Source organism: Nomascus leucogenys, chromosome 22a (assembly GCF_006542625.1).
Source record: "Nomascus leucogenys isolate Asia chromosome 22a, Asia_NLE_v1, whole genome shotgun sequence".
NCBI classification, from domain to species: domain Eukaryota; kingdom Metazoa; phylum Chordata; class Mammalia; order Primates; family Hylobatidae; genus Nomascus; species Nomascus leucogenys.
Window position 1 is genome coordinate 75,032,387 of NC_044402.1, and position 18,785 is coordinate 75,051,171.

Genomic DNA, 18,785 nt, shown 5'->3' on the forward strand with positions numbered 1-18,785 from the left:
TCTCCCCGCCTTGACGTAAGAAACAGTATCACAGGCTGGGTTTACACCACCTGCAATATTGGGAGTAATACTATCCTCTTTCCCCCTGTATATTAGGAGCGATATCACAGGGGGTGGTGTACACCCCCTGAGATATTTGGAGTAATATAACCCTCTACCTATCAGGATATTAAAAACAATATTACGGGGTGGTGTGTACACCCCTGCAAATTTGGGAGTAATGTTATCCTTTATCCCACCTGGATATTAGGAGCAATATTATCGGGCAGGGTGTACATCCCTGTGACACTGGGAGTAATATAGCCCCCCTCCACCGGATATTAGGAACAATATCACAGGGAAGGTGTACACTCCTTGAGATATTGGGATCAATATTATCCCCTTCTCAGTTGGATATTAGGACCAATATCACAAAAGGGGTGTAGACCCCCTGCGATATTGGGAGTAATGTCATCCTTTCCACCCTTGGATATTAAAAACAATATTACCGTGTGGGTGTACACCCACTTCGATATTGGGAGTAATATCATCCTCTCCACTTCTGGATATTAGAAACAATATTACTCAGGGCGTGTACACCTCTACGATATTTGAAGTAATATCATCGTCTCCCCGCCTGAATATTAGAAACAATATCACAGGAGGGGTGTACACTCCCTGCAATATTGGGAGTAATGTCATCCTCTCCCCCGCTGGATATCAGGAACAATATCACAGGATTGGTGTGCACCTTCTCCAATATTGCGAGTAATATCACCCTGACCCATCTGGATATTAGGAACAATATCACAGGATTGGTGTGCACCTTCTCCAATATTGCGAGTAATATCACCCTGACCCATCTGGATATCAGGAACAATATCACAGGGGCGTGTAAACCCCTGTGATTTTGGAAGTGTTATCATCCTCTCCCCATCACCCGGACATTAGAAATAATATGACAGAAAAGGTATACACTGCCTGCGATATTGGGAGTAATATCAGCCTCTCCCTCATGGATATTCGGAACAATATCACAGGAGGGGTGTACCCCCCCTGAGATATTGGAAGTAATATCATTGTCTCCCTTCCTGGATATTAAGACCAATATATCAAGGTGGGGTGTACAGTCCCTGCGATATTGGGAGTAATGTCATCCTGTACCCCCCTGGATATTAGGAACGATATCACGGGGGGGTGTCCACCCCCTCCTATATTGGATGTAACAAAATCTTTTCCCCCTCTGCATATTAGGAACAATATCTCAGGAAGGTGTACACCCCCTGCGATATTGGGAGTAATATCATCCTCTTGCGTTCTGGATATTAGGAACAATATAACAGAGGGTGTGTACATACTTAGTGATATTGGGAGTAACATCATCTTCTCCTTCCTTGGATATTAAAAAAAATTACAGGGGATGTACACTTGCTGCAATATTGGGAGTAATATCATCCTCTTGTTCCCTGGATATTAGGAACTATATCACTGGAGAGTGTACACTCCCTGCGATATTGGGAGTAATATTATTCTCTCCCCCCTTGGATATTAGGAACAATATCACAGCAGGGGTGTACACCCCCTGCGATATTGAATGTAATACCATCCTCTGCCCCAGTGGATATTAGAAACAATATCCCAGGGGAGGTGTAAAACCCTGCAATATTAGGAGTAAATATCATCCTCTGTCCCCCTGGATATTAGGAACAATATCACAGAAAAGGTGTGCATTCACTGTGATATTGTTAGTAATGTCATCCTCTCAACCCCTGGATATTAGGAACAATATCCCAGGGTGTGCACCCAATGTGGTATTAGAAGTAATCTATCCCCAGTATATTACCAATAATATACTTGGATGTACATCCACTGTGATATTAGGAGTAATATCTTCCCTGGATATTACAAATAATATCCCAGAGTGTACACACATGGTGTAAACACACTGTGATTTTAGGAGAGTAACATCTCCCTAGGATATGATGAATAATATCCCAGGATGTACAAACAAGGCGTAAATGCACTGTGATATTAGGAGAATAGTATCTCCAAAAACATTACGAATAATAGCCCAGGCTGTACACACATGGTGTACACCCTCTGTGATATTAGGACAGTAACATCTCTGCAGGATATTATGAATAATATCCCAGGTTGTACACAAATGTTGTACATCTACTGTGGTATTAGGAAAGTAATATCTCCCCAGGATATTACAAATAATATCCAAGGTGTATGCACATGGTGTACATCCAATGTAATATTAGGAGAATACTATCTCCCCAGGATATTACGAATGATATCCCAGGGTGTACACACACTATATACACTTACTGTAATGTTAGGAGAATAATATCTCCTGGATATTACAAATAATACCCCAGGGTGTCCCCACATGGTGTACACCCACTGTGATATAAGGAGTAATATCTCCCCAGGATATTATGAACAATTTTCCAGGGTGTGCACCCAGTGTGGTATTAGGAGTAATATCTCCCCAGGATATTATGAATAATATCCCAGAGTGTACACCCACTGTGATATTAGGAGTAATATCTCTCCAAGATATTACAAATAATATCCCAGGGTGTACATTCACCATGATATCAGTAGTAATTTCTCTGCAAGATATTATGAATAATATCGCAAGGTTAACATTCACTGTAATGTTAAGAGTAATGTCTCCACAGTATATTACGAATAATATCCCAGGGTTGACCCCCACTGTTACATTAGAAGTAATATCTGCCTAAGATATTATGAATAATATTTCAGGGTGTAGACACAGCATGTACACCCATGGTGATATTAGGAGTAATATCTCCCCAGGATATTACAAAGGATATCAAAGGGAGTAAACCCATTGTGACATTAGAAGTAACATCCCCCTATGATAATATGAATAATATCACAGGATGTACACACATGGTGTACATGCACTGTCACATTAGAACTAACATCCCCCTAGAATATTACGATTAACATCACACAGTGTACACACATAGTATACACTTATGATATTAGGAGTAACATCCTCCTAGAATATTTTGAATAATATCAGAGAATGTACACACATGGTGTACACCCACTGTGACATTAGGTGTAACATCCTCCTAAAATATTATGAATAATATCACAGGTTGTACAAACATCATGTAATCCACTGTGAAATTAGCAGTAACATTTCCCTAGGATATTACAAATAATATCACTGGTGGTTTACACACATGGGGTACATCCCCCATGACATTAGAAGCAACATCACTTTAAGATATTACAAATAATATCACAGGGGCTGTGCACACGTGGTGGACATCCCCTGTGACATTAGGAATAACATCCCCCTAGGATGTTATGAATAATATGACAGGGGGTGTCACCCCCCATGATATTAGGAGTAACATCCCCATAGAATATTACGAATAATATCACTGGTGGTTTACACACAGGGGGTACACACCCTGTGACATTAGAAGTAACAGCTCCTTAGGATATTATGAAGAATATCACAGAAGCTGTACATATGTGGTGTACACCCCCTGTGACATTAAAAGCAACATCACTTTAGGATATTACGAATAATATCACAGGGGGTGTGCACACATGGTGGACAGCCGCTGTGATATTAGGAATAACATCCTCTTAGGATAGCAGGAATAATATCACTGGGGGCATACACACATGGTTTACAGCCCCCATGACATTGGGAGTAACATCCCCTTAGGATATTACGAATATTATCATAGGAGGTGTACACACATGGTGTAACTCCCTGTGACATCAGAAGTAACATCCCACTAGGATATTACACATTAAATCACAGGGGGTGTACACATAGGATGTACTCCTGCTGTGACAAGAGGAGTAACATCCACCTAGGATCCTAGGATATTAAGAATAATATCACAGAATGTAAACCAGCTGTGACATTAGGAGTAACATCTCCCTAGGATATTATGAATAATATCATAGAGTGTACACTTCCTGTGACATTAGGAGTAACATCCCCTAAAATATTACGAATAATATGACAGGGTGTACCCCCCCATGACGTTAGGAGTAACATCACCCTAAAATATAACTAATAATATCACAGGTTATATATCACGTGTGACATTAGGCGTAACATTCCCCTAAGATATTATGAATAATATCACATGATGTACACACACTGTGACTTAGGAGTAATATCCCCCTAGGATATTACCGCTAATATCTCAGGGTGTACACCCACGGTGATATTAGAAGTAATATCTCCCTAGGATATTATGAATAATATCACAGGTTGTACACACAGGCTGTACGACCACTGCGATATTAGGAATAAAATTCCCCTACAATATTACGAACATTATCACAGGGTGTACACATATGGTGTACACCCACTGTGACATTAGAAGTAACATCCCCCTATAATTATACAAATAATATCACAGGGCGAACACACATGGTATACACTTACTGTGAAATTAGGAGTAACATCCCCCAGCATGTTATGAATTATATCACAGAGTGTATACGCATAGTGTACACCCACTGTGACCTTAGGAGTAACATCCACCTAGGATTTTACAAATCATATCACAGGGTGTAGACACCTGGTGTACACCCACTGTGACGTTAGGTATCACTCCCCCAAGGATTTTACAAATAATATCACAGGGTGTACACACATGGTGTACAACCACTGTGACATTAGGTATAATGTTCTCCTAGGATATTACAAATAAAATCACAGGGTGTATACCCACTGTGACATTAAATGTAACATCTCGCCAGGATATTACAAATAATATCACAGGGGGTGTACACCATGTGTGTCCACCCCCTGTGACATTAGAAGTAACATCCCCCTAGGATATTACGATTACTATCACTGGGAGTGCCCACATGTTGTGTACACTCACCATGACACTAGGAGTAACATCCCCTTATGATATTATGAATAATAGCACAGGATGTACAAACATCGTGTACACCCACTGTGACATTAAGAGTAACATCCCCTAGGATATTACCGATAATATTGCAGAGTGTACACCAAGGGAACATCCCCCTAGGATATTAGGAATAATATCACAGACTGTACACACATGGTGTACACCCACTGTGACATTAGGAGGAACGTTTTCCTAGGATACTACGAAAAACACTGCAGGGTGTACACGTATGGTGTACATACACTGTGACATTAGGAAAAACATCCTTCTAGGATATTACAAATGATTTCATATTAAGAATTATGATAATTATGTAATAATTAATAATTGTTATAATAATTAAGATATATTTAATAATATTTAAGGGAGATGTTACTCCTAATATCACACGGGGTGTACTACCGGTTATATTATTCGTTATATCCTACTGAGATGTTACTCCTAATGTCACAGTGGGTGTACAACCAGTGATATTATTCATAATATCCTACTGAGATGTTACTCCTAATATCACAGTGGGTGTACACCTTGTGATATTATTCATAATATCGTAGGGAGATGTTATTCCTAATGTCACAATAGGCGTACACCCCCTGAAATTATTCGAAATATTCTAGGAAAATGTTACACTTAATTCCAAGGTAGATATTACAAAGGATTGTACACCCCGCGATTTTACTCCCCATATCGCGGGGTACAATGGAGAAGTAATATCACCTCTCCCCTCCGGATATTACAAACCATATCACAGGGGGTGTACACCCCCCGCGGTATGGGGAGTAATATCACCGTCTCACCCCTTGGATATTACGAACCATATCACAGGGGGATGTACACCGCCCGCGATATGGGGAGTAATGTCACCCTCTCCCTCCCTGGATATTATAAGCGATATCCCCCACGATATGGAGAGTAATGTCACCCTTTCCCCCCCTGGATCTTATGAACCATATCACAGGCGGGTGTACACCCCCCACGATATGGGGAGTAATGTCACTCTTTCTCCACCTGAATATTAGGACCACATCACAGGGGGGTGTACATCCCCTGCCATATGTGGAGTAATATCACCCTCTCCCCACCCTGGATATTAAGAACCATATCATGGGCGTGTACTTACAGTGTATTCACTCTATTGGCAGTAACATTATCTCCCTTCCTGGATATTACAAACAATATCACAAGGGGGTGTACACCTTCTGCGATTTTGGGAGTAATATCATACTCTCCCTCTCTGTATAATAAAAACATGATTAGAGGCAGAATGTACATCTTTCATGATATTGGGAGTAATAACATTCTGTCCACCTTATGGTATTAGGAACAATATTACATGCAGTGTGTACACCCTCTGCGATTTTGGGAGTAATATGCTCTTTGCTTCTGGATATTACAAATAATGTCACGTGGGGGGTGTACACCTCCTGTAATTGCTTGTAATATCCTCTCCCCAACTGGATATTAGCAACAATATCACAGGGGAAGTGTGCATTCCCTGTGATATTGGGAGTAATATCATCCTTTCGCTCCCTTGATATTAATAACAATATCACAGAGGGCGTGTACACCCCTTGCGATTTGGGGAGTAATATTATCCTCTCTTCCACTGGATATTAGGAACATCATCACAGGGGGAATGTACACTTCCTGTGATATTGGGAGATACATTATCCTCTCCCCTTCCGGGTATTAGGAATAATATCACAGGGTAGGTATACACTCACTGTGATATTGGGAGTAATATCAACCTCTCTTCTTCTGGATATTAAAAACAGTATCGGGGGGGTGTACACTTATCACAATATCACAAAAACAGAGGGGAGTGTACACAGAGGGGAGTGTACACTGGGATATTGGGAGTAATATCCTCTCCCTTTCTTGATATTAGGAACAATATAAGGGGGGAAAGGGTGTACACACCCTGCGATATTGGGAGTAATATTATCTTCTTCTCTGGATGAAAAAACAGTATCAGAGTTAGGGTGTACACTCCTTGCAATATTGGAAGTAATGTCATCCTTTCTTCCCCTGGATTTTAGGAACAGTATCACAGGTGGGGTGTACACCCCCTGCAATATTGGCAGTAATATCATCCTCTCTTCACCCGGATATTAGAAACAATATCACAGGATGAGTGTACACGCCCTGTGGTATTGGGAGTAATATCATCCTTTCACCCCCTGGATATAGCAACAATATCATAGGGTGAGTACACGCCCCTTGCAATATTGGGAGTAATATCCTTTTCTCCCCCCTGAATATTAGGAACAATATTACAGAGGAAGTGTACACTTCCAGCGATATTGGAAGTAACACATTCTTTGCTCCCTCTGGATATTAGGAAAAATATCACAGGGAGAATGCACACCAACTGCGATACTGGTAGCAATATTATCCTCTTTCCCTCTGGATATTATGAACAATATCACATGGGGTGTGTACACACCCTTCGATATTGGGAGTAATATCAGCCTCTCCCTTTTTGGGATATTAGGAACAATATCACATGGCGGTGTACACTCCCTGCCATATTGGGAGTAATATAAGCCTCTCCCTTTTTGGTTATAAGGAAAAATACCACAGCGGTGGTGTACAGCCCCTGCAATAGTGCAAGTAATATCATGCTTTTTGCCCCTGGATATTAGGAAGAATAACGTGGGCGGAGTGTGTACACCCCATCCAATATTGAAAGTAGTATCATCCTTTCCCCTTCTGGATATTAGAAATAATATCACGGCGGGGGTTGTACACCCCCTGCAATATTGGGAGCAAGATGATCCTCTTCCCCCCGGATATTAGGAACAATACTCCAGTGGATGCGCATGCCTCGTGCCATATTGGGAGTAATATCATCCTTTCCCACACTAAATACTAGGAACAACATCACCGGGGGCAGGGGTGTACACCCTGTGCGATATTGGGAGTAACATCTTCTCACTCCCTGGATTTAGAAGCAATATTATATGGGGGTGTGTACACCTGCTGCAGTATGGGGAGTAATATCATCCTCTCCCCACCTTGAAATTAGGAACAATAAAAAAAGAAGAAATTAAGAACAATATCACACTAGGGGTGTAAACACCCTGTGATATTCTAAGTATCATCATCTTATTCACCTGTATATTAGAAACTATCACAGTAGGGGTTACATCCCCCACGATATTGGGAATATCATCCCCTCCCCCCCGGATATTAGGAACAATATCACAGTGGCGGTGTACACCCCCTGCGATACTGGGATTAACATCATCTTCTCACCCCCTTGATTTTGAAACAATATCACAGGGGGTTGTACAGCTCCTACAATAGTGGGAGTAATACTGTGTCCAGAATTGGTGGGTTCTCTGTCTCACTGACTTCAAGAATGAAGCCGTGGACCCTCGCGGTGAGTGTCGCAGTGAGTGTCACAGTTTGTAAACGCAGCATGTCCACAGTTTGTTCCTTCTGATGTTCGGATGTGTTCAGAGTTTCTTCCTTCTGGTGGGTTCGTGGTCTCGGTGGCTCAGGAGTGAAGCTGCAGACCTTCGCGGTGAGTGTTACAGCTCTTAACACGGCTGGTCTGGAGTTGTTTCTTCCTCCCGGTGGGTTCGTGGTCTCGCTGACTTCAGGAGTGAAGCTGCAAACCCTCCAATAAGCGTTACAGCTCTTAGAGGCAGTGTGGACCCAAAGAGTGACCAGCAGCAAGATTTATTGCAAACAACAAAACAACACTGTGGAAACCGACCCAAGCAGTTTGCCACTGCTGGCTGGAGCAGCCTGCTTTTATTCCCTTATCTGGCCCCACCCACATCCTGCTGATTGGTCCATTTTACAGAGAGCTGATTGGTCTGCTTTACAGAGAGCTGATTGGTCCGTTTTACAGAGAGCTGATTGGTCCATTTACAATCCCTGAGCTAGACACAAAAGTTCTCCATGTCCCCACTAGATTAGCTAGATACAGAGTGTCGACTGGTGTATTTACAAACCTTGAGCCACATACAGAGTGCTCATTGGTGCATTTACAAACCTTGAGCTAGATACAGAGTGCCGATTGGTATATGCACAATCCCTTAGACATAAAGGTTCTCCAAGTCCCCACCAGATCAGCTAGACACATTGTGCCCATTGGTGCATCCACAAAGCCTGAGCTAGATACAGAGTACTGACTGGTGTGTTTACAAACCTTGAGCTAGATTCAGAGTGCTGATTGGTGTATTTACAATCCCTTAGCTACACATAAAGGTTCTCCAAGTTCCCACTAGACTGAGGAGCCCAGCTGGCTTCACCCAGTGAATCTCACACTGTGGCTGCAGGTGGAGCTGCCTGCCAGTCGCGTGCCCTGCACCCGCACTCCTCAGCCCTTGGGCGGTTGATGGGACTGGGCGGAGCAGGGGGCGGCGCTCGTCAGGGAGGCTCAGGCCGCGCAGGAGCCCATGGCAGGTGGGGAGGGGGGACACTCAGGCATGGCAGGCTGCAGGTCCGGAGCCCTGCCCCACAGGGAGGCAGCTAAGGCCCCATGAGAAATCGAAATTGAGTGCAGCGCCGGTGGGCCAGCACTGCTGGGGGGCCCAGGGCACCCTCCGCAGGGGCTGGCCCAGGTGCTAAGCCCCTCACTGCCCGGAGCCAGCGGGGCTGGCTGGCCGCTCCGAGTGCGGGTCCCGCCAAGCCCACGCCCACCCAGAACTCCAGCTGGCCTGCAAGCGCCGGACGCAGCCCCGGTTTCCACTCGTGCCTCTCCCTCCACACCTCCCTGCAAGAAGAGGGAGCTGGCTCCGGCCTTGGCCAGCCCAGAGAAGGGCTGCCACGGTGCAGCGGCAGGCTGAAGGGCTCCCCAAGCGTGCCCAGAATGGGTGCCGAGGCCGAGGAGGCACCGAGAGCAAGCGAGGGCTGCCAGCACGCTGTCATCTCTCAATATCATCCTCTTCCCCTCTGGATATTAGGAACAATGTCACAGGGGAGGTGTACACCTTCAGCGATATTGAGAGTACTATCATCGTCTCCCTCCCTCGATATTAGGAACAATATCACAGGAGGGGTGTACATCCCCTGCACTGTTGGGAGTAATATCATCCTCTCTCCCCTTGGATATTAGGAACAATTTCACAGGAGGGGTATACAGCCTCTATGATATTGGGAGTAATATCATCCCATCATTCCTGGATATTAGGAACAATATCATAGGGTGGGTGAACCCCACTGCGATATTAGGAGTAAGATCATCCTCTCACCCCCTGGATATTAGGAATAATATCCCAGGAATGTTGTACACCGCCTGTGATATTGGGAGTAATGTCACCTTCCCCCCACTTGGATATTTGAAACAATATCACAGAAGGGGTGTACACCCACTGTGGTATTGGGGGTGATATCATCCTCTCCCCCCTGGATATTAGGTAGAATATCATAAGGGGGGTGTACATCTTCTGCAATATTAAAAATAATGTTATCTTCTCCCCTCCTTGTGGGGACAGTTTTTCTTTCATGCCCCCAGGCCTGGGCTCCTCCTTCATGCCACTGGGGCAGCGTGTGCCATTTTTCTGGAAGAACGCTTTTCATATTAGTAGAAACAGGGCTTGTTTGTGGAGGAGGAGGCTGCATTGGGCGTGGGATTCCAAGTAGTATTTCAGGGCCCAGGTTTAAGTCTCAGCTCTGCCATGTCCTAGGGCTATGACCTTAGGCAAAGACTTCTGCGACTCAGTTACTCATCTGTAAAGTGAGGGTAATAAGACTACCTTCTGCATGGGGCAGTAAAGGTTAAAGGAAGCATTGCCTTAGATGCTTGGCCTTATCACTGGCTAAACTTTGTTGGATTCAGAAGAGTGAAATGTTAAGACTTTGAAGAAATTGGGGCCAGGTGTGGTGGCTCACGCCTGTAATCCTAGCATTTTGGGAAGCCAAGGCGGGTGGATCACTTGAGGCTAGGGGTTGGAGACCAGCCTGGCCAACATGGCCAAACCCCACCTTTACTAAAAATACAAAAATTAGCCAGGCGTGGTGGCTCGTGCCTGTAATCCCGACTACTCAGGAAGCTGAGTCAGGAGAATTGCTTGAACTCGGGAGGCAGAGGTCGCAGTGAGGTGAGATCAGCCTGGGTGAAAGAGCAAGACTGTGCCAAAAAAAAAAAAAAGAGGGAGCTCATCACAGGCCTGGGCCTCTGTGAGAACTGGTTCTCAGGCATTTTTCAGCCATTAGAGGTCTGGTTTTCCCAGCCCTGTGAGTAATCTCTGTTTATCAGCCCCTCAGCTGCTGGTTTGGAGTTGGCGAGCTCTGGGGGTGGAAGAGCAGCCAGGCTCACAAGCCTCCGTTGCCTACTAGAAGTGGGTCTTGGCTGTTTACTTCTCCCTGCCTTAGGAGTGCCCTGATCCCCTTACGCAGATTTAAATGTACAGCAGGTACTTGAATAACGTCTTCTTGCTATAACATTGATGAGAAAAAACTAATTGATTTCTGATGGGGGCCACTGTCTGTGTGGAGTTTGCATGTTCCCCTTGTCTGTGTGGGTTTTCTCTGTATACATCAGCTTCCTCCCACATCCCGAAGATGGACATGTCCACATGGTCCCCCCCGAGTGAGTGTGGGGGTGTGTGCGAGTGTGCCCTGTGATGGGTTGGCATCTGGTCCAGGGCTGGTTCTCATCTTGCGCCCTGAGCTGCTGGGATAGTGTCTTAGTCCGTGTTGCTATAAAGAAATGCCTGAGGCTGGGTAATTTATAAAGAAAGGGTTAATTGGCTCATGGTTCTGCAGACTGTACAAGAAGTGTGGTGGTGCCAGCTTCTGCTTCTGGTGAGGGCCTCAGGTGGCTTTCACTTATGGCGGAAGGGGAGCTGGTGTGTGCAGATCACGTGGAGAGAAAGCAAGTGGGGGAGGCGCCAGGCTCTTTTTAACAACCAGCCTTAGGTGGTGGGGGGTGGAATTATCGTGGGAACTAATAGAGAATTCACTCATTACCGTGAGGATAGCACCAAGCCATTCATGAGGGATCTACCACCATGACCAGACACCTCCCACCAGGCCCCACCTCCAGCACTGGGGATCAAATTCTAACATGAGATTTGGTGGGGACAAACCATAGCCAACCATATCTGCTGGGCTCTGCTGCCTGAGGCCCTGAACTGAAACGAGTGGTCAACAATTCTCTTATTTGTTTTTATTAATCTTTCTTAAATGGATGTGTAGCTCCCATTTATTTCAGTGTTTAATATTAGAAGTGTTTTGGTCTTTATTTAGAAGTTTGGTGATGTTTTTGTGACCAGAAATAGGCCATAGGAACTTAACTGTTGTTTACATCAATTAGCCTGTAGCAAAATTGGTTTTGTTATACAGTGGACAGTTGCAGTTTCCAAGAACCTATTGACAATGTTAAGTGCAGATTGACTGTATATATATTTATTAATTTATTTTGTAATTGTTTTCAGCAGCAGCCTTTATCTAAAGCTCACTGGTCTACCATTGCCAGACACGGCATTGCTAGCCATATTTTTTCCACTTTATTCTTTTATCCACTTGGAATATGTTTATGTAATGAATCTTTGCTCTACTTCAAATCCTCCCCAGACATGACCTTTTTTGCACAGTCCAGCCGTATCTTATTGCTTCATAATAGCAATATCTTATTGCTTCATAATAGAGTCCATAAGTGGACTCTTAAAGTGGGGGCTGTGTTGGAGCTTGTCACTGAGAAGGGCTGAGCTGGCAGGTCACCCAGCATCTCTCTACCCTATGATTTAGTGATTTGAAACAACATTTATCACCTCAGATTCTGTCAGTTAGGAAGCTGGGTCCCCAGCCAGGAGCCTGTCACAGGTTGCAGGGAGGGTGTCAGCTGGCATGTGGTCATCCCAGATACCACCAGGCAGGGCCCCTTTTTCTCACTGGCCTGGTTCCTGGGGGTATTTGGTCTCTCATGGGCTGTTGGCTGGAGCTGCCCCAGGTCCTCGCTGCAAGGGCCTTTCCATAGGGCAGCTTGTGAGAACCAGGGGTCGGGGGTAGGGGTGAGAGAGAGAGAGAGGAAAATTTCTATTTTCACAGTCTCTCACGACCTAATCTCACCTTTAGCAGACTCTGGGGGTTAGTCGCAAGTCAGTAAGGCACAAGGAGGGGTCAGGCAAGGCCATGAGCTCATGAAGGTGGGATGCTTGGGGCCGTCTTGGAGGTCGGCCCACCTTACCTCTGGGGGCTGGCCTTGTTTTCAAGCATGCTCTCTTGAGGTGCCAAGAGGGCTACCGGCAACTCCAGTCTGGGGCCCCACAGCCCAGCACCCACAGCAACTCTGTCCCAAGGTGCCTCTCACTGGGCCTGCTTGGGTTCAGTGTTCATCCTGTGGTCAGGTGGAAGGAAGGTGCCAGTAGCCTGTGGTCCTCATCCATCCTGGAGTCTGAGGGAGGGCTATCCAGAAGCCGAGAGGATGTAACAAGTAAGGAGAGTTCTCAGAAGGAGAATCTCATTGCCAGGAGGGCCATGGGTTCCAGACAGGCAGAAACAACCCAGCCATTTCCACCAGGTTCCTATCAGTCGGGGCTGTTGTTTAGGACTGGCCTCTTTCTTCCCCAGGCCTCTTCAAAATGCTCGTTTTTCAGCTCCTAAAGATCATGACCAAAACTTGTGACTGATTAAAATTGCATTTATGAGGCAGTTTAATTTGCAATGTTAATTGTTTCTGCCCCATAACATGGCATGCATTTATTCCAGTCATCATATGTATCCCTCAGTGAAGTTAGGTCACTTTCTTCTTGGCTCTACATACTTTTTAGATTAAGATTGTTCCTGGGTATTTTATGTTTTTATGGCTCCTGTGAAAGGGACTTAATTTTTATGTGTTCTGCCCAGTTATTGATATAAAGGGAAGCTATTTGATATCATAATAGTTTTTCTAATAATTTTCATGAAGGCAAATAAGGATGAATTTATGTCTTTTTGTTACCTTGCCTAATGCAGGTCCCATCTGGTAGCATTAACACTCTTCAGCACCACTGTCTGGTCCACAGAGTGCACCAGCCTTTAACTCATAGTCACGATGCTGGTTATAGAGCTGAGATGCATGTGTGTGTCTATCTTGTTCAGTTGGAGTGGCTGTTGACTTTATTAAGTGTGGTCCTGAGGCACTGAGGTCAGTCGTACATGCAGATTTCTAAGGTTTACACTGTGGCCTTGTCTCCACTTGGCCATTGTAACCGTTTCTGCGTGCCTGGTAAATATCCACACTGGAGATGGACTGTAGTTTTCTTATTCTGTGGCATCATTCTCAGGTTTTTGTGCGTACTTTAAAAAGTCTCTACTCCTCTGTCCTTTTATTCGGCCCCCTCTCCTGGTGTTTTCTAACTTTTCTACTTGAATGTCACCTGCATTTCAGTGGGCAAACAATTGCCTGTGGGCCAAATCCCATCCGCTGCGTCTTTTGTAGTAAAGTTGTGCTGGGACACAGGCCTGATCATTTGGTTACAGATCATCTGGGGCTGCTTTCTTGCTACAGTGGCAGAGTTGAGTAGCTGTGACAGACCGGGTGACCCTCAAGCCTGAATTATGTACGGGGTGGACCCCTGCATTCTTCTCTTTCACTGCCCCCCTGCCTCACCTCCTCTGGGCCTGGCCTGTGAACCTCTTCGATCTCAACAGCAGGATCCTTGCTTCAGCAGTTCTCTTACCAGGCAAAATTCCTGCCCTTACAGGGTGTGCACTCTAATGGGGAGAGAAAGGCAATGGAAAACAAGTTAGTAAATTGTACAGTAAACGAGAAGTGGGGAGAGAAGAGTCCAGCAAGGGGGGCTGAGAGGAGGCAGGAGGGTGCACAGGCCTCACTGAGTTTCCTCTGGGTTTGTGCCCAGCCTGGCGGCTTCTCCTCCTGTGTGCTGGCCCCTATCCCTTCCTCACGGGGACTGGACTGTCTGCACCCCTCCTTCCTTTGTCTCCCTAGCCAGAGCTGGTGCCTGACTTGGTCTCCATTACCCTGGGGGCTCCAGGGTAAGAGTCAATCTGGACTGAGTCCTAGGAGGTGCAGCTGGAGGTGGGACAGGGCTGTGTGGCTGGGGGTGTTGAGGGGCTGGGATGGGAAGCTGGAAGGAAAGTGGTGTGAGGTGGGCCAGGGGGTGACGTCTCCTTCCTGAGCCATCTCTGTCTAGTCTAGGAGTTTGCACTTGATCCGTGGGTGATGCAGACAACTGCAGAATCCTGAGAATCGTGGTCACTTGTGCATTTTAAAAAATGATGGGGTGGGTGTGGTGACTCACGCCTGTAATCCCAGCACTTTGGGAGGCTAAGGGGGGAGGATCACTTGAGCCCAGGAGTCCAAGATCAGCCTGGGCAACATAGTGAGAACCCACCTCTAAAAAAAAAAAAAAATAGCCAAGCATGGTGGCATGCACCTGTAGTCCTAGCTGCTTGGGAGGATCACTTGAGTCCAGGAGGTTGAGGCTGCAGTGAGCTATGATCCTGCCACTGCACTCCAGCCTGGCTGACACAGCAAGAGCTTGTCTAAAAAAAAAAAAAAGAAAGAAAGGAAAAAAAGATGGCAGTAATAGGACCCCTCTTAGAGCTGTTATGGAACTTAAATCAGTTGCGTTTGTAAAACCTGGTACGTGGTGAGCACTAGTAAGGATTGCTAAATGAAGTAATATCATTCTATTCAATTTTATAGTCCTCATTTTTAATTAGTTCAGCTTTCTCTAGCAGCACGATGTGTTTTGGAAATGTGTTTTACTGTTATTGCTGCTCCTAATAGTACAGTTTTATCTAATATAAGATGGAAAAGAATAATCAACTTTTGTTTCCATTAACTAGAAAGCCAAATGGTTGGATATAGTTTTTCTAAGAAAAATTAAGTTTAGCTGTAGCAAGGAGTACGTTTGCTATTGGTTTATATGTCAATGTACTTAGCAATTTAACATTTCCTTACTGGGAGGTAAGTTTGTATCTTGAGTATAAAGACTTCACAGGTAAATAAGCCCAGTGCACTTATTTTAAAATTAATAGTAACTTCAGTAATTAATACATTTGAAAAAATAAAAGTTTGCATTTTAATGCCTGTCATCAGGTTCCTCTAGGTTGTACTCTACATGCTACGAAATATAAAAAAGAAAGACTCGTGAATGGCGTGTTTCAGGCGGTATAATTGTAATAATTTTTTCAAGTCAATATTTGTGTTGGTATGATTGAGGTTTTTTGTTTGTTTGTTTTTGAGACAGGGTCTTGCTCTGTTACCCAGGCTGGAGTGCAGTGGCATGACCATGGCTCATTGCAGCCTTGACCTCCCAGGCCCAAGAGATCCGCTTACCTCAGCCTTCCAAGTAGCTGGGACCAAGCATGTGCCACCATGCCTGGCTAATTTTTTTTTTAATTCTTTTAGTATAGACAAGGTCTCACTATGTTGCCCAGGCTGGTCTTGAACTCTTGGCCTCAAGCAATTCTCTCAGCCTCAGCCTCTCAAGATGCTGGGGTTACAGGCATGAGCCACTGTGCCTGGCTGAGGTTTTATAGCATTCACTAAATATTAACCTTTAAGAATGTCTTTATATTAAAAAACAAGATTTTTAGAGGTTATAACCAATCTGTTTTTGTATATTATTGTACAGATAATTGTGTTTGATGATGTAATTTGTTGCATGACCTTGGACTGCCTTAACGTCTTAAGTGTTAGAGGAGACCCAGACTTACACAGGGCAGGATGTGGGGGAGGTTACAGACAGGGGTGGTTCTTGAGATGAGAACTAGCAAGGTCCCTCGAGTGAAGACTGGCATGTTGGCCCTTTGCCTGGAAGAGCAGGAACTTGGATCCTGAGGCTTTGCTGCAGGAAGCTTGAACACAGGTAGGAGGCAGTTCCCAGTGGGCCGATATGCACCCCTTGTACACAGTGTTGACACTGACGCTTGCATTAGCAGACAGATCCTGGATGGTGTTACTATTAACAGCTTCCATTGACCAACCTGCACTTTACAGGTAGCCTGGGACTTGCCTGATTTGAGCCCTGGAATTTCAGCAACCTAGGAGCCCTTCTTTGTCCCCGGGAGTCCCAACCCAGATGGTTGGTCACCCCATGTACAGGGTTTTAAATGTTCAAACACTGCACCTTAATTTTCACGGGGCGGGGGCTAGTGTGCTATCCCATTCTTCGGGTGGGAATGGTAGCCTAGGGTCCCCACGTTACTGCCCTGCTTGGGCTCCACCCTGGGAAGGAGGTGGAGCAGTTAGTGGTTCTTTTCAAAGGTGGACAGCAGCGAGCACGGAATGACAAGCAAGTGCTAGGTTTTAGATTGGGGCAAGGCTGACTAAACTGCACTGTGGTTGTACAGAACTTCAGTGGGGTGTTATGGTTGACCACAAATCGAAATTAAATCAGCAACATAGTGATGTTCTTTTTCAAGGAAGACTAAAATAACTTCCTGGTAACTTAGTTGGTTCTTGCTGTACTTCACCATTGTAAGCCAGTGAGGTCTTTATATTAAAATATTTCATTGTCCTTTGGGATTAGCTTCCAGGAGGCGGGGAGAATTTTAGGAAAGCGAGCACAGTTTGGAGGAGGCTGGAGGGGCACTGCTTTAGGGGTGGAGGGTAGGATTATAGGTGACAATGCCAATGATCTTTCCATATGGAACTAAATTAATTTATGTAGGATTCATGATCCCTTCAAAAACATATTCATGACTAACCTGGTTCATGAAAAGAGGCAATTTTTTTAATGTTCTAGAAAAAATTCTAACTACTGTATTAGCTATCTATTGCTATGAATTAAACAACCTCAAAACTTAGTGGCTTACAATGATGATAAATATGTATTATCCCGCACAGTTTCCATGGGTCAGGAATTTGGAAGTGGCTTGGTTTGGGTACATCTGTCCCAGGATGTCTCATGTGGTTGCAGTCAGGATGTTGCCCAGATCTGCAGTCATCAGAAAGCTTGATAGGGGCTGGAGGGTCTGCTTCCAAGATGACTCAGACACGTGGCCGCAGGCAGGAGGCCTCCATTTCTCACCATCAGGGCCTCTCCACAGGGCTGTTTGAGTGTCCTCACAATATGGCTGCCAGCTTTCCATGGAGTGAGTGATCCAAGAGAACGGGAACTATCCTAGCTTCAGAAGCCACACTCCATCACTTCCAGTTTGCTAAGGGCTACAGATATCAGTTCAGTGAGGCGAGGATGACACAGGTGCAAATATCAAGTAGGCCTTACCCACCTAGCCTCACTCATCTGGCATTAAACTTCTGTTTTTAATATCCTGGCATTACCAACCTGACTTACCCACCTGGCCTTAATTCCTTGGCTCTACTTACCTGGACTTATTAAACTCTTGGCCTGAACCTCTTGGGTTCACCCACCCAGTATTATCTACGTGGCTTTATTCACCAGGCCTTAACACACTGGCTGTAACCTCCTGGCCTTACTCATTTGTCCTTACCCAATTGGCTTATCCAGCTGGTCTTACTCACCTAGCCTTAACCTTTTGACCTTACTCACCTGATGTTGACTACCTAGCTTTATTCAGCTGAGCTTAATCTCCTGACCTTAGTCTTAACTTCATGCTTTTCTCCACCTGGCCACATTCATCTGGTTTTACTCATCTGGAATTAACCTCCTGGCCTTAACTTTTTGTATGTTACCCCTAACCGCCACCATAACCCTCCTGGCCATATCCCCCCTGCAAGCTGTATCACCACCTTTCCCCGTCGTGCCCTCCCTGGTGGGTTCAGTGTATGAGTAACCAGCATGATGGGCATATTGCTGCCTCTGTCTGAGACGATGCTCTGCATTGCTCCTGAGACTAAGCCAGGCCCAGGATTGGGTTCCCGCCTCATCCCTCCTCTTGTGTTCCTATGAAACTCGGTCTTCTTGTGCTCCTGCCATGAGCCTGGGCTGCTGTTGCCCCATCAGAGTCCTGGTCCTGATTCTCCTAATTCTA

The 18,785-nt window shown here is 45.1% G+C and overlaps 1 long non-coding RNA gene across 1 annotated transcript in view; it reads left to right on the forward strand.

Moving 5' to 3' along the window:
- The first annotated feature begins 8,220 nt into the window (after positions 1 to 8,220).
- Positions 8,221 to 18,785, forward strand: part of LOC105737776 — a 73,490-nt gene continuing 62,925 nt past the window's right edge. Inside the window, exon 1 of the long non-coding RNA XR_001113460.2 lies at positions 8,221 to 8,304. This is a non-coding gene — a long non-coding RNA (uncharacterized LOC105737776). The remainder of the gene's footprint in view (positions 8,305 to 18,785) is intronic.